Raw genomic sequence first — 16629 nt, 5'->3', positions numbered from 1 at the left:
CTCAAGCCTTGAATGGTCCGAGAAAGGTATCTGAAGCCTGCAGTGATCCGAGAAAAGTATCTCTCAAACCTTCGGCAAGAAAAAGAAGACCTGGCAAGTAAGACCAAGGTATAAAACACCAGAGGATCACCAGACAGAAAGAGAAGATCATGTGAAGACTCTGAGTATAATACTGTTTGTGTAGACCTACGCCAGGTGTCAGAAACACTGCTGGAACAAGTGTAGATATCTTTCCGAAGAAACTAGACACAGCACTCCACCTAGTGCTGGATCAGTCAGGCTGTGGCGGATACGTAGGTTAGCGGGCCACCAGTAGCAACAGCCTGGTTGATCAGGCAAGCACCAGACGAGCCTGGCTCAGGGCCGGGCTCCGGTAAAGGATAAGGTATTTCCAGGTCGTAAACGAAAATCTTTAAACAATTCTTGTTGACGTCTTGAAGGAACCATCCAGGTACCTGTTAGTGATGATGATAACAATATAAATATGTTAGTCCTTAAGAATGATCATCATAACAAGTTATTAATGATGATACCATATATTGCATTGTTAACGCTGCTTACACGCTCATTAAACTTTGACTCTTGAATAACCCACTCTCATTTATCTTAGTTTTAAATATATTTACGACTTTCAGTGAATAAAACCTCAGATAATTATAACTAATATATATATATATATATATATATATATATATATATATATATATATATATATATATATATATATATATATATATATATATATAATGTGAGAGGTAAGGGGTGGGTAGCTGCCTTCACCACTGCTACTACCCCTGCTGGGTAGCTGCCTTCACCACTGCTACTACCCCTGCTGGGTAGCTGCCTTCACCACTGCTACTACCCCTGCTGGGTAGCTGCCTTCACCACTGCTACTACCCCTGCTGGGTAGCTGCCTTCACCACTGCTACTACCCCTGCTGGGTAGCTGCCTTCACCACTGCTACTACCCCTGCTGGGTAGCTGCCTTCACCATTGCTACTACCCCTGCTGGGTAGCTGCCTTCACCACTGCTACTACCCCTGCTGGGTAGCTGCCTTCACCACTGCTACTACCCCTGCTGGGTAGCTGCCTTCACCACTGCTACTACCCCTGCTGGGTAGCTGCCTTCACCACTGCTACTACCCCTGCTGGGTAGCTACCTTCACCACTGCTACTACCCCTGCTGGGTAGCTGCCTTCACCACTGCTACTACCCCTGCTGGGTAGCTACCTTCACCACTGCTACTACCCCTGCTGGGTAGCTGCCTTCACCACTGCTACTACCCCTGCTGGGTAGCTGCCTTCACCACTGCTACTACCCCTGCTGGGTAGCTGCCTTCACCACTGCTACTACCCCTGCTGGGTAGCTGCCTTCACCACTGCTACACCCCTGCTGGGTAGCTGCTACTACCCCTGCTGGGTAGCTGCCTTCACCACTGCTACTACCCCTGCTGGGTAGCTGCCTTCACCACTGCTACTACCCCTGCTGGGTAGCTGCCTTCACCACTGCTACTACCCCTGCTGGGTAGCTGCCTTCACCACTGCTACTACCCCTGCTGGGTAGCTGCCTTCACCAGTGCTACTACCCCTGCTGGGTAGCTGCCTTCACCACTGCTACTACCCCTGCTGGGTAGCTGCCTTCACCACTGCTACTACCCCTGCTGGGTAGCTGCCTTCACCACTGCTACTACCCCTACTGGGTAGCTGCCTTCACCACTGCTTCTACCCCTGCTGGGTAGCTGCCTTCACCACTGCTACTACCCCTGCTGGGTAGCTGCCTTCACCACTGCTACTACCCCTGCTGGGTAGCTGCCTTCACCACCACTGCTACTACCCCTGCTGGGTAGCTGCCTTCACCACTGCTACTACCCCTGCTGGGTAGCTGCCTTCACCACTGCTACTACCCCTGCTGGGTAGCTGCCTTCACCACTGCTACTACCCCTGCTGGGTAGCTGCCTTCACCACTGCTACTACCCCTGCTGGGTAGCTGCCTTCACCACTGCTACTACCCCTGCTGGGTAGCTGCCTTCACCACTGCTACTACCCCTGCTGGGTAGCTGCCTTCACCACTGCTACTACCCCTGCTGTGTAGCTGCCTTCACCACTGCTACTACCCCTGCTGGGTAGCTGCCTTCACCACTGCTACTACCCCTGCTGGGTAGCTGCCTTCACCACTGCTACTACCCCTGCTGGGTAGCTGCCTTCACCACTGCTACTACCCCTGCTGGGTAGCTGCCTTCACCACTGCTACTACCCCTGCTGGGTAGCTGCCTTCACCACTGCTACTACCCCTGCTGGGTAGCTGCCTTCACCACTGCTACTACCCCTGCTGGGTAGCTGCCTTCACCACTGCTACTACCCCTGCTGGGTAGCTGCCTTCACCACTGCTACTACCCCTGCTGGGTAGCTGCCTTCACCACTGCTACTACCCCTGCTGGGTAGCTGCCTTCACCACTGCTACTACCCCTGCTGGGTAGCTGCCTTCACCACTGCTACTACCCCTGCTGGGTAGCTGCCTTCACCACTGCTACTACCCCTGCTGGGTAGCTGCCTTCACCACTGCTACTACCCCTGCTGGGTAGCTGCCTTCACCACTGCTACTACCCCTGCTGGGTAGCTGCCTTCACCACTGCTACTACCCCTGCTGGGTAGCTGCCTTCACCACTGCTACTACCCCTGCTGGGTAGCTGCCTTCACCACTGCTACTACCCCTGCTGGGTAGCTGCCTTCACCACTGCTACTACCCCTGCTGGGTAGCTGCCTTCACCACTGCTACTACCCCTGCTGGGTAGCTGCCTTCACCACTGCTACTACCCCTGCTGGGTAGCTGCCTTCACCATTGCTACTACCCCCTGCTGGGTAGCTGCCTTCACCACTGCTACTACCCCTGCTGGGTAGCTGCCTTCACCACTGCTACTACCCCTGCTGGGTAGCTGCCTTCACCACTGCTACTACCCCTGCTGGGTAGCTGCCTTCACCACTGCTACTACCCCTGCTGGGTAGCTGCCTTCACCACTGCTACTACCCCTGCTGGGTAGCTGCCTTCACCACTGCTACTACCCCTGCTGGGTAGCTGCCTTCACCACTGCTACTACCCCTGCTGGGTAGCTGCCTTCACCACTGCTACTACCCCTGCTGGGTAGCTGCCTTCACCACTGCTACTACCCCTGCTGGGTAGCTGCCTTCACCACTGCTACTACCCCTGCTGGGTAGCTGCCTTCACCACTGCTACTACCCCTGCTGGGTAGCTGCCTTCACCACTGCTACTACCCCTGCTGGGTAGCTGCCTTCACCACTGCTACTACCCCTGCTGGGTAGCTGCCTTCACCACTGCTACTACCCCTGCTGGGTAGCTGCCTTCACCACTGCTACTACCCCTGCTGGGTAGCTGCCTTCACCACTGCTACTACCCCTGCTGGGTAGCTGCCTTCACCACTGCTACTACCCCTGCTGGGTAGCTGCCTTCACCACTGCTACTACCCCTGCTGGGTAGCTGCCCTCACCACTGCTACTACCCCTGCTGGGTAGCTGCCTTCACCACTTGCTACTACCCCTGCTGGGTAGCTGCCTTCACCACTGCTACTACCCCTGCTGGGTAGCTGCCTTCACCACTGCTACTACCCCTGCTGGGTAGCTGCCTTCACCACTGCTACTACCCCTGCTGGGTAGCTGCCTTCACCACTGCTACTACCCCTGCTGGGTAGCTGCCTTCACCACTGCTACTACCCCTGCTGGGTAGCTGCCTTCACCACTGCTACTACCCCTGCTGGGTAGCTGCCTTCACCACTGCTACTACCCCTGCTGGGTAGCTGCCTTCACCACTGCTACTACCCCTGCTGGGTAGCTGCCTTCACCACTGCTACTACCCCTGCTGGGTAGCTGCCTTCACCACTGCTACTACCCCTGCTGGGTAGCTGCCTTCACCACTGCTACTACCCCTGCTGGGTAGCTGCCTTCACCACTGCTACTACCCCTGCTGGGTAGCTGCCTTCACCACTGCTACTACCCCTGCTGGGTAGCTGCCTTCACCACTGCTACTACCCCTGCTGGGTAGCTGCCTTCACCACTGCTACTACCCCTGCTGGGTAGCTGCCTTCACCACTGCTACTACCCCTGCTGGGTATCTGCCTTCACCACTGCTACTACCCCTGCTGGGTAGCTGCCTTCACCATTGCTACTACCCCTGCTGGGTAGCTGCCTTCACCACTGCTACTACCCCTGCTGGGTAGCTGCGTCCACCACTGCTACTACCCCTGCTGGGTAGCTGCCTTCACCATTGCTACTACCCCTGCTGGGTAGCTGCGTCCACCACTGCTACTACCCCTGCTGGGTAGCTGCCTTCACCACTGCTACTACCCCTGCTGGGTAGCTGCCTTCACCACTGCTACTACCCCTGCTGGGTAGCTGCGTCCACCACTGCTACTACCCCTGCTGGGTAGCTGCCTTCACCACTGCTACTACCCCTGCTGGGTAAACTAACCCTGGCCCTCCCACGTACACTTCTAGAATCTTTTATATATGCCCAACATGTAAATGTATGAACATGAATATGTATACACGATAAATGTATGTACATTAATAGAGACGTTGCAGCAAGCAAATTGGTTGTCTAGGTGAGTTAGGCTGAGGTTAACGCAGCTCTCTCAAGTTGATGCATTTGTACACACAAACCTCACATCACTTACACACACACACACACACAATCACACATTTATTAACTGAATAATGCATATAAATCTTAATTACTAAATTTGTTTATATATATATATATATATATATATATATATATATATATATATATATATATATATATATATATATATATATATATATATATATATATATATATATATATATACATGTATATATGTCGTGCCGAATAGGCAGAACTTGCGATCTTGGCTTAAATAGCAACGCTCATCTTGCCATACAGGACAAGTGAAAATTTGTGTATGCAATAATTTCGCCAAAATCATTCTGAACCTAACGAAAAAAATATATTTCACTGTGTTTGTTTAGTATTAAATTATTGTAAACAAATCTAAAATATATTTAGTTGGGTTAAGCTAAAATAAATTGTTCTTGTTATAATAAGGTTAGGTAAGTTTTCTAAGATTCTTTTGGAGCAAAATTAAAATTTTTTACATTAACATTAATGAAAAAAATATATCTTTAAACGTATTGGAGAAAATTTTAGAAAGGACTTAATTTTAAATGAGTTCTTGCTAATTGACCAGTTTTACATATTCGGCACGACATTATATATATATATATATATATATATATATATATATATATATATATATATATATATATATATATATAAAATTGTGTTTCGTGTGTATTTCATATTTTAAATACGATTTAGCCCGGTTAGGTATCGTTGTTTTGGAAAAGAAACTCGTGTTTCGATGTTTCCAAGGCTGCTGAAATCAGTGCAGATGGAGTCGTTTAATTCCATTGAGGGTAATAGAGGGTAGTCAGTAAAGTGTCAGGTTGGGTCATCAGTGCGTTAGTTAGGCAACACTCGGCTAACTTTGTGTGTGGTCAAGGTATGATTAGTGAAGGCGACTTTAGGTCAGTGTCGTAACTGGGTCAACGTGAGGATGCTAGTTTCCTGACAGTCTGAAGAGGAGGACTCGTTGTACTCTCTGTTTTGCTCTGGGTTGTGTTTTTGTTGGTTGAGTTTCGGTTCTTGGCCCTGAATTTTTTACCAGCACTCGCTGTCATTATTGGTTGCTAGCATCTAGGATCCCGTCGTGCCTGTTCACTAAACACTGGATCAGTATTGATGCCTTGATGCTTCTGACTGCCTCGTAAAGAAATTGGAGGTACCATCCCCTTCCAAGGATCAAAACTGATTACCTCTCTTTCCCCCAGGTGCTGTATGACCCCTACGGGTTTAGCTCTTCCCCCATGAATATAATAATATACACTAGCTCAAGCTAATATGGCTACAGAGGTATTCTGGAACCATTGGGAGTTGTTTAGGAGAGGTAGATTATGGTAATTTGTAATGGCAGTGAATTTGCAAGAGCTTGGTGGTGATGTCTGCTGGTGGACACCTATTCTGAGTCTTCCCTGAATTGTTTAAGACATCAAGATAATAGTGATTAGTGAGGCCAATTAATTAGGAAGGGTTTGATGATTATACGGCCTGATGCCTTCTTGATGTAGAGGTATATTGTGTATGCATGTATTACGAGGGCAATTTGATGTTGTTTAGTGGCCCTTGATGGTGGTGATCGTAGGTAACGATTGATCAGCTGTGTCTCAGAGATTGTACTAACACCGGCTTATCCAGCACACTGGGCTTGTATTTTACCATTGTTTAAGACTACCACATGGCTGTAATTATTATTACCAAGTGGCTGTTCTTTGAAGGTGATGGCCTCCAACAGCCCCAGGCACGTAGTTTACTAATGTATAAACGGGCCTCGCTCACCCCCCTCCACTCCTCCCCTCCCTTGCCCAACCTCTTCAATACCCCCTTTACCTAACCTCACACACACACACATACACACACACACACACACACACACACACACAAACACACACACACACACACACACACACACACACACACACACACACACACACACACACACACACACACACACACACACACACACACACACACACACCCTTGCCCAGCCTCACCTCACTTGACCAACCTCCTCACTCCTTCATCCGCCCCCACCTTCAGCAGACAAGACTCACGAAATCGCAATGACACGATTGCAAACAAACCATACCACGGGCAGGGATAGAACCCGCGATCAGAGTCTCAAAACTCCAGACCGTCGTGTTAGCCACTGGACCAGCTAGCCACAATAAGATTTAATTCAATTCAATTCAATTCAATTCAAAGTTTATTCTCTATAAGGATTACAATGCTGAGTTTACAGAAATTTGGTTATTGTTTGGTTTACATGTAGTAAAATTGTGATTACAGAGTGTACCACTAGAACGCTTAGCATGGCTAGGCATTTCGGGCATACTTAGTTTTATTCTTAATTGTAAAATATTACAAATTATGAGGTAAGTTGGTATTATGGCTAAGTGACTAAATACTAGTTTGTGAGTTTAGCAATGTGAATGCTTTTGTTTTGGCACAGTATATAGTTTCAGTATTGGAGTATCACAGGATTCATTATTTTAAGACTGAGATTAATATTTCTGTTTATGGTCAAATGAGTCAGTGAGTGTAAGTGTGAACCACCAGGTGGTATTCATGTAGTTAGTTGACGGGGTGTATCAGGGAGATAAGATGTTTTCTAATGGTAGTTTTGAAGGTGATGAATGTGTCTGCAGTTCTAGAGTTCTCAGGTAGGGTATTCCAGATCTTAGGGCCTTTGACATACATTGAATTTTTGTAAAGGTTTAGTCGGACACGGGGAATGTCGTAGAGATGTTTGTTTCTGGTGTTATGCCTGTGGGTTCTGTCACAACTATCAAGAAAGCGTTTAAGGTCAAGGTTGATATTAGAGTTTAAGGCCCTGTAGATATAGATTGCACAGTAGTAAGTGTGGATGTACTGAACTGGGAGTAAGTTTAGATCTTTGAAGAGTGGGGGGGGGGTGTGCTGCCAGGGATGGGATTTAGTGATTATTCTTACTGCAGCTTTTTGTTGGGTTATTATTGGCTTTAGGTGTGTTGCTGCAGTTGATCCCCAAGCACAAATAGCATAGGTGAGGTATGGATAAATAAGCGAGTGGTATAGTGTGAGAAGGGCATTTTGCGGCACGTAGTATCGTATCTTGGAGAGGATCCCAACTAGGTATATTTCTACACCATAGGAAGGTTAGCATATGCACCACTGTGACCACAAATGCAAGTTTTTACAGACGAATCTCCAGCTAGCATGGCCGTGACGAACTCTAACTCAAGTCCCCTAAAAGCCGTGGTCACAGTGGTGCCTATGCTAACCTTCTTATGGTGTAGAAATATACCTAGTTGGACGAATCTTACTGTGGCTAGCTGGTCCAGTGGCTAACGCGACGGTCTGGAGTTTTGAGGCTCTCTGATCGCGGGTTCTATTCCCTTCCGTGGGATGGTTTTTTTTCAGCAGACAAGCCTGGCCCAGGATCGGGTTGTGGCAGCCTGAAACATAGGGGACCCGTCATAGTTGTATATCAAAGCTATAAACCTCACTCTCCAACCTTGCTATTTGGTCCGGAGTTCAAAACATTGACGAAAAATGCGACGATGTGTGTATCTCCACTTATATATGAAGAGGTGAAGTGTTAGACATTAAGCTCCTTCACTGGAAATATCCCAGAATAAGGGAGTAAAGTGACCCTGGGTTACTATAATTGTATGGTGAAAGTTCGGTACAGCACGAGTGAGTAAAGTCGCTCCTCGTGCCTGGATTAAGAGCCCCTCCACCTATGGAGGGGCTCTTGATCCAGGGAATTGGAGGTACCCTCTGCTCAGCTCTTAACGGATTGCCTCGCATTCCTCCATGTGCTGTTTGACCCCTTACGAGTGTAGCGCTTCCTTGTCAATGTAATGATCACAAATGGTGGCAACGGTGGAATTCAATCCTCTGTAGAGAATAAGTGTGTTAATCCTCTTACAGACTGGTCTGTACAGTGTTACCCGTCTTATTGACTGGTCTGTACAGTGTTACCCATCTTACTGACTGGTCTGTACAGTGTTACCCCTCTTATTGATTGGTCTGTGTAGTGTTACCCACTTACAGACTGGTCTGTACAGTGTTACCCGTCTTATTGACTGGTCTGTACAGTGTTACCCATCTTACAGACTGGTCTGTACAGTGTTACCCGTCTTATTGACTGGTTTGTAGTGTTAGCCTCCTTGTGAACCAGTCTGTACCTTGTTATCTCTATCAGTCAGACATTACAAACTGCCAAGTTAATGTCTACCAAGACAGTGGCGAAGTAATATTTACCACTGTAATGTTTGCTTTGTCTCATGGGGAAATGCTGTAAGCAGGTAGTCAAACAATGTTTAAGAAGGTAGGTAGGCAAGGAAGGAAGGTAGGTGCAATACCTTTCAGGAGTGTGAAGGGAGGTACCCACCAGAAAGGTGGGGCACCTTCACCTGCTGCCAAACAAGCTGTATCTGAAGGAGATGGGGGGCGGCGGCGGCGGCAGCAGCAGCAGCAGCTCGTGGGAGTTTTTACCTGTCTCAACGAGTGAGGAGGTACAAGTAATTACTAGGTAGTGGAGGGTAGTGGTGACCGTGGTCTACATTGTGCACCACCACCACCACCTGCCACGCGCCTTCAGTACTACCACTTACACGCCACCACCACATGCCACGCGCCTTCACTACCACCACTTACACTCCACCACCTGCTACGCGCCTTCACTACCACACTCCTCCGTCACCTCCATTGTCAAACTGCTCTTCGCTCACACTCCCGCCGCCTTTTTAAGATTCCTCCTTTGGCTGAAGTATGTAAAAGGTGTGGAACAGAGGCCAGCCAGCCAGCCAGCCAGCCAGCCAGCCAGCCAGCCAGCCAGCCAGCATGCTGTATTTGTTGGCTACAGGCAACATTATCGTTGCAAGGAAAGAAACATTGCCTGTGGATGTGCCAGCACAGGGAAGCCTGCTCATGGACCTCATCTCGGGCAACTGGCTACACTTGCCAGATATGTTGCGAACTTTATGTTCCTGCCGTTTACATCACCGTCACCTTTTTCTTGTAATGCAGCTTTAATTACCAAATATATTCGAAAATGCAATAAAAATATGTTTCGAATCTACTTCATAGTCTTCGGCCTAAATCAGATTGAGAGTAGTGAGGAACAATGGTGGGAGGGAGTGAGTGGGAGTGCTGGTAGTGGTACCACTTACAACTCAAGGTCAGACCAGACCACTGGAGGGATCTTACAGGTATTTTTAAGTTAACTTCACACTCCCGCCTTACGTAAGTGTTACCTGTAGACGTCTAGTTAGCGCAGTGTTGGATTATTTAATTGTTATAATTAGGGTAAGCGCTAAACCTGCAAAGGTCATGCAGCCAACAGCCGCCCACTTGTATGGTGACAAGTCACGGTATGCACAACAAGGCGTTACGTAACATATAACGTTTTTCAGTAAACCTGTAACGTAATTTTTCAAGATACTTACATATCAGGTTTGTACTACCCAAGTGTCCTAGTGGAGGGGCGAGATATATAGTAGTCTTCTTACAACGGTCACTTGTCACTTACTGACACTTGTCACTTACTGACACTTGTCACTTACTGACACTTGTCACTTACTGACACTTGTCACTTACTGACACTTGTCACTTACACTCGTCACTGACACTTGTCACTTACTGACACTTGTCACTTACTGACACTTGTCACTTACACTCGTCATTGACACTTGTCACTTACTGACACTTGTCACTTACACTCGTCACTGACACTTGTCACTTACTGACACTTGTCACTTACTGACACTTGTCACTTACTGACACTTGTCACTTACTGACACTTGTCACTTACTGACACTTGTCACTTACTGACACTTGTCACTTACTGACACTTGTCACTTACTGACACTTGTCACTTACACTCGTCACTGACACTTGTCACTTACACTCGTCACTTACACTCGTCACTTACTGACACTTGTCACTTACACTAGTCACTTACTGACACTTGTCACTCACACTAGTCACTTACTGACACTTGTCACTTACACTCGTCACTTACTGACACTTGTCACTTACACTCGTCACTTACTGACACTTATCACTTACACTAGTCATTTACTGACACTTGTCACTTACACTCGTCACTTACTGACACTTGCCACTTACACTCGTCACTTACTGACACTTGTCACTTACACTCGTCACTTACTGACACTTGTCACTAACACTCGTCACTTACTGACACTTGTCACTTACACTAGTCACTTACTGACACTTGTCACTTGCACTCGTCACTTACTGACACTTGTCACTTACACTCGTCACTTACTGACACTTGTCACTAACACTAGTCACTTACTGACACTTGTCACTTACACTCGTCACTTACTGACACTTGTCACGTACACTCGTCACTTACTGACACTTGTCACTTACACTAGTCACTTACTGACACTTGTCACTTACACTCGTCACTTACTGACACTTGTCACTAACACTCGTCACTTACTGACACTTGTCACTTACACTAGTCACTTACTGACACTTGTCACTAACACTAGTCACTTACTGACACTTGTCACTTACACTCGTCACTTACTGACACTTGTCACTAACACTCGTCACTTACTGACACTTGTCACTAACACTCGTCACTTACTGACACTTGTCACGTACACTCGTCACTTACTGACACTTGTCACTAACACTCGTCACTTACTGACACTTGTCACTTACACTAGTCACTTACTGACACTTGTCACTTACACTCGTCACTTACTGACACTTGTCACTTACACTCGTCACTTACTGACACTTGTCACTAACACTCGTCACTTACTGACACTTGTCACGTACACTCGTCACTTACTGACACTTGTCACGTACACTCGTCACTTACTGACACTTGTCACTAACACTCGTCACTTACTGACACTTGTCACTTACACTCGTCACTTACTGACACTTGTCACGTACACTCGTCACTTACTGACACTTGTCACTAACACTAGTCACTTACTGACACTTGTCACTTACACTCGTCACCTACTGACACTTGTCACGTACACTCGTCACCTACTGACACTTGTCACGTACACTCGTCACTTACTGACACTTGTCACGTACACTCGTCACTTACTGACACTTGTCACGTACACTCGTCACTTACTGACACTTGTCACTTACACTCGTCACTTACTGACACTTGTCACTTACACTCGTCACTTACTGACACTTGTCACTTACACTCGTCACTTACTGACACTTGTCACTAACACTAGTCACTTACTGACACTTGTCACTAACACTCGTCACTTACTGACACTTGTCACTTACACTAGTCACTTACTGACACTTGTCACTTACACTCGTCACTTACTGACACTTGTCACTAACACTCGTCACTTACTGACACTTGTCACTAACACTCGTCACTTACTGACACTTGTCACTAACACTCGTCACTTACTGACACTTGTCACTAACACTCGTCACTTACTGACACTTGTCACTAACACTCGTCACTTACTGACACTTGTCACTAACACTCGACACTTACTGACACTTGTCACTAACACTCGTCACTTACTGACACTTGTCACTTACACTCGTCACTTACTGACACTTGTCACTAACACTCGTCACTTACTGACACTTGTCACTTACACTCGTCACTTACTGACACTTGTCACTAACACTCGTCACTTACTGACACTTGTCACTAACACTCGTCACTTACTGACACTTGTCACTTACACTCGTCACTTACTGACACTTGTCACTAACACTAGTCACTTACTGACACTTGTCACTAACACTCGTCACTTACTGACACTTGTCACTTACACTCGTCACTTACTGACACTTGTCACTAACACTCGTCACTTACTGACACTTGTCACTAACACTCGTCACTTACTGACACTTGTCACTTACACTCGTCACTTACTGACACTTGTCACTAACACTAGTCACTTACTGACACTTGTCACTTACACTCGTCACTTACTGACACTTGTCACTAACACTCGTCACTTACTGACACTTGTCACTTACACTAGTCACTTACTGACACTTGTCACTTACACTAGTCACTTACTGACACTTGTCACTAACACTAGTCACTTACTGACACTTGTCACTTACACTTGTCACTTACTGACACTTGTCACTTACACTCGTCACTTACTGACACTTGTCACTTACACTCGTCACTTACTGACACTTGTCACTTACACTCGTCACTTACTGACACTTGTCACTTACACTCGTCACTTACTGACACTTGTCACTAACACTAGTCACTTACTGACACTTGTCACTTACACTAGTCACTTACTGACACTTGTCACTTACACTAGTCACTTACTGACACTTGTCACTCACACTAGTCACTTACTGACACTTGTCACTTACACTCGTCACTTACTGACACTTGTCACTTACACTAGTCACTTACTGACACTTGTCACTCACACTAGTCACTTACTGACACTTGTCACTTACACTCGTCACTTACTGACACTTGTCACTTACACTCGTCACTTACTGACACTTATCACTTACACTAGTCATTTACTGACACTTGTCACTTACACTCGTCACTTACTGACACTTGCCACTTACACTCGTCACTTACTGACACTTGTCACTTACACTCGTCACTTACTGACACTTGTCACTAACACTCGTCACTTACTGACACTTGTCACTTACACTAGTCACTTACTGACACTTGTCACTTGCACTCGTCACTTACTGACACTTGTCACTTACACTCGTCACTTACTGACACTTGTCACTAAAACTAGTCACTTACTGACACTTGTCACTTACACTCGTCACTTACTGACACTTGTCACGTACACTCGTCACTTACTGACACTTGTCACTTACACTAGTCACTTACTGACACTTGTCACTTACACTCGTCACTTACTGACACTTGTCACTAACACTCGTCACTTACTGACACTTGTCACTTACACTAGTCACTTACTGACACTTGTCACTAACACTAGTCACTTACTGACACTTGTCACTTACACTCGTCACTTACTGACACTTGTCACTAACACTCGTCACTTACTGACACTTGTCACTAACACTCGTCACTTACTGACACTTGTCACGTACACTCGTCACTTACTGACACTTGTCACTAACACTCGTCACTTACTGACACTTGTCACTTACTGACACTTGTCACTTACACTCGTCACTTACTGACACTTGTCACTTACACTCGTCACTTACTGACACTTGTCACTAACACTCGTCACTTACTGACACTTGTCACGTACACTCGTCACTTACTGACACTTGTCACGTACACTCGTCACTTACTGACACTTGTCACTAACACTCGTCACTTACTGACACTTGTCACTTACACTCGTCACTTACTGACACTTGTCACGTACACTCGTCACTTACTGACACTTGTCACTAACACTAGTCACTTACTGACACTTGTCACTTACACTCGTCACCTACTGACACTTGTCACGTACACTCGTCACCTACTGACACTTGTCACGTACACTCGTCACTTACTGACACTTGTCACGTACACTCGTCACTTACTGACACTTGTCACGTACACTCGTCACTTACTGACACTTGTCACTTACACTCGTCACTTACTGACACTTGTCACTTACACTCGTCACTTACTGACACTTGTCACTTACACTCGTCACTTACTGACACTTGTCACTAACACTAGTCACTTACTGACACTTGTCACTAACACTCGTCACTTACTGACACTTGTCACTTACACTAGTCACTTACTGACACTTGTCACTTACACTCGTCACTTACTGACACTTGTCACTTACACTCGTCACTTACTGACACTTGTCACTTACACTCGTCACTTACTGACACTTGTCACTAACACTCGTCACTTACTGACACTTGTCACTAACACTCGTCACTTACTGACACTTGTCACTTACACTCGTCACTTACTGACACTTGTCACTAACACTCGTCACTTACTGACACTTGTCACTTACACTCGTCACTTACTGACACTTGTCACTAACACTCGTCACTTACTGACACTTGTCACTAACACTCGTCACTTACTGACACTTGTCACTAACACTCGTCACTTACTGACACTTGTCACTTACACTAGTCACTTACTGACACTTGTCACTTGCACTCGTCACTTACTGACACTTGTCACTTACACTCGTCACTTACTGACACTTGTCACTAAAACTAGTCACTTACTGACACTTGTCACTTACACTCGTCACTTACTGACACTTGTCACGTACACTCGTCACTTACTGACACTTGTCACTTACACTAGTCACTTACTGACACTTGTCACTTACACTCGTCACTTACTGACACTTGTCACTAACACTCGTCACTTACTGACACTTGTCACTTACACTAGTCACTTACTGACACTTGTCACTAACACTAGTCACTTACTGACACTTGTCACTTACACTCGTCACTTACTGACACTTGTCACTAACACTCGTCACTTACTGACACTTGTCACTAACACTCGTCACTTACTGACACTTGTCACGTACACTCGTCACTTACTGACACTTGTCACTAACACTCGTCACTTACTGACACTTGTCACTTACACTAGTCACTTACTGACACTTGTCACTTACACTCGTCACTTACTGACACTTGTCACTTACACTCGTCACTTACTGACACTTGTCACTAACACTCGTCACTTACTGACACTTGTCACGTACACTCGTCACTTACTGACACTTGTCACGTACACTCGTCACTTACTGACACTTGTCACTAACACTCGTCACTTACTGACACTTGTCACTTACACTCGTCACTTACTGACACTTGTCACGTACACTCGTCACTTACTGACACTTGTCACTAACACTAGTCACTTACTGACACTTGTCACTTACACTCGTCACCTACTGACACTTGTCACGTACACTCGTCACCTACTGACACTTGTCACGTACACTCGTCACTTACTGACACTTGTCACGTACACTCGTCACTTACTGACACTTGTCACGTACACTCGTCACTTACTGACACTTGTCACTTACACTCGTCACTTACTGACACTTGTCACTTACACTCGTCACTTACTGACACTTGTCACTTACACTCGTCACTTACTGACACTTGTCACTAACACTAGTCACTTACTGACACTTGTCACTAACACTCGTCACTTACTGACACTTGTCACTTACACTAGTCACTTACTGACACTTGTCACTTACACTCGTCACTTACTGACACTTGTCACTTACACTCGTCACTTACTGACACTTGTCACTTACACTCGTCACTTACTGACACTTGTCACTAACACTCGTCACTTACTGACACTTGTCACTAACACTCGTCACTTACTGACACTTGTCACTTACACTCGTCACTTACTGACACTTGTCACTAACACTCGTCACTTACTGACACTTGTCACTTACACTCGTCACTTACTGACACTTGTCACTAACACTCGTCACTTACTGACACTTGTCACTAACACTCGTCACTTACTGACACTTGTCACTTACACTCGTCACTTACTGACACTTGTCACTTACACTCGTCACTTACTGACACTTGTCACTTACACTCGTCACTTACTGACACTTGTCACTAGCACTCGTCACTTACTGACACTTGTCACTTACACTCGTCACTTACTGACACTTGTCACTAACACTCGTCACTTACTGACACTTGTCACTAACACTCGTCACTTACTGACACTTGTCACTAGCACTCGTCACTTACTGACACTTGTCACTTACACTCGTCACTTACTGACACTTGTCACTTACACTCGTCACTTACTGACACTTGTCACTTACACTCGTCACTTACTGACACTTGTCACTTACACTCGTCACTTACTGACACTTGTCACTTACACTCGTCACTTACTGACACTTGTCACTTACACTCGTCACTTACACTCGTCACTTACTGACACTTGTCACTTACACTCGTCACTTACTGACACTTATCACTA

General features: G+C 46.2%; 1 protein-coding gene across 3 annotated transcripts in view; it reads left to right on the top strand.

The window, feature by feature from the left end:
- The window catches only part of lft (Limb expression 1 family member lowfat), a 601989-nt gene that overhangs the window by 485402 nt on the left and 99958 nt on the right, over positions 1-16629 (top strand). The window lies entirely within an intron of this gene.

This window comes from Cherax quadricarinatus, chromosome 13 (assembly GCF_038502225.1).
Source record: "Cherax quadricarinatus isolate ZL_2023a chromosome 13, ASM3850222v1, whole genome shotgun sequence".
Lineage (NCBI taxonomy): Eukaryota > Metazoa > Arthropoda > Malacostraca > Decapoda > Parastacidae > Cherax > Cherax quadricarinatus.
The sequence above is the reverse complement of the archived record's forward strand: the minus strand, read 5'-3'. Positions and strand labels throughout refer to the sequence as shown.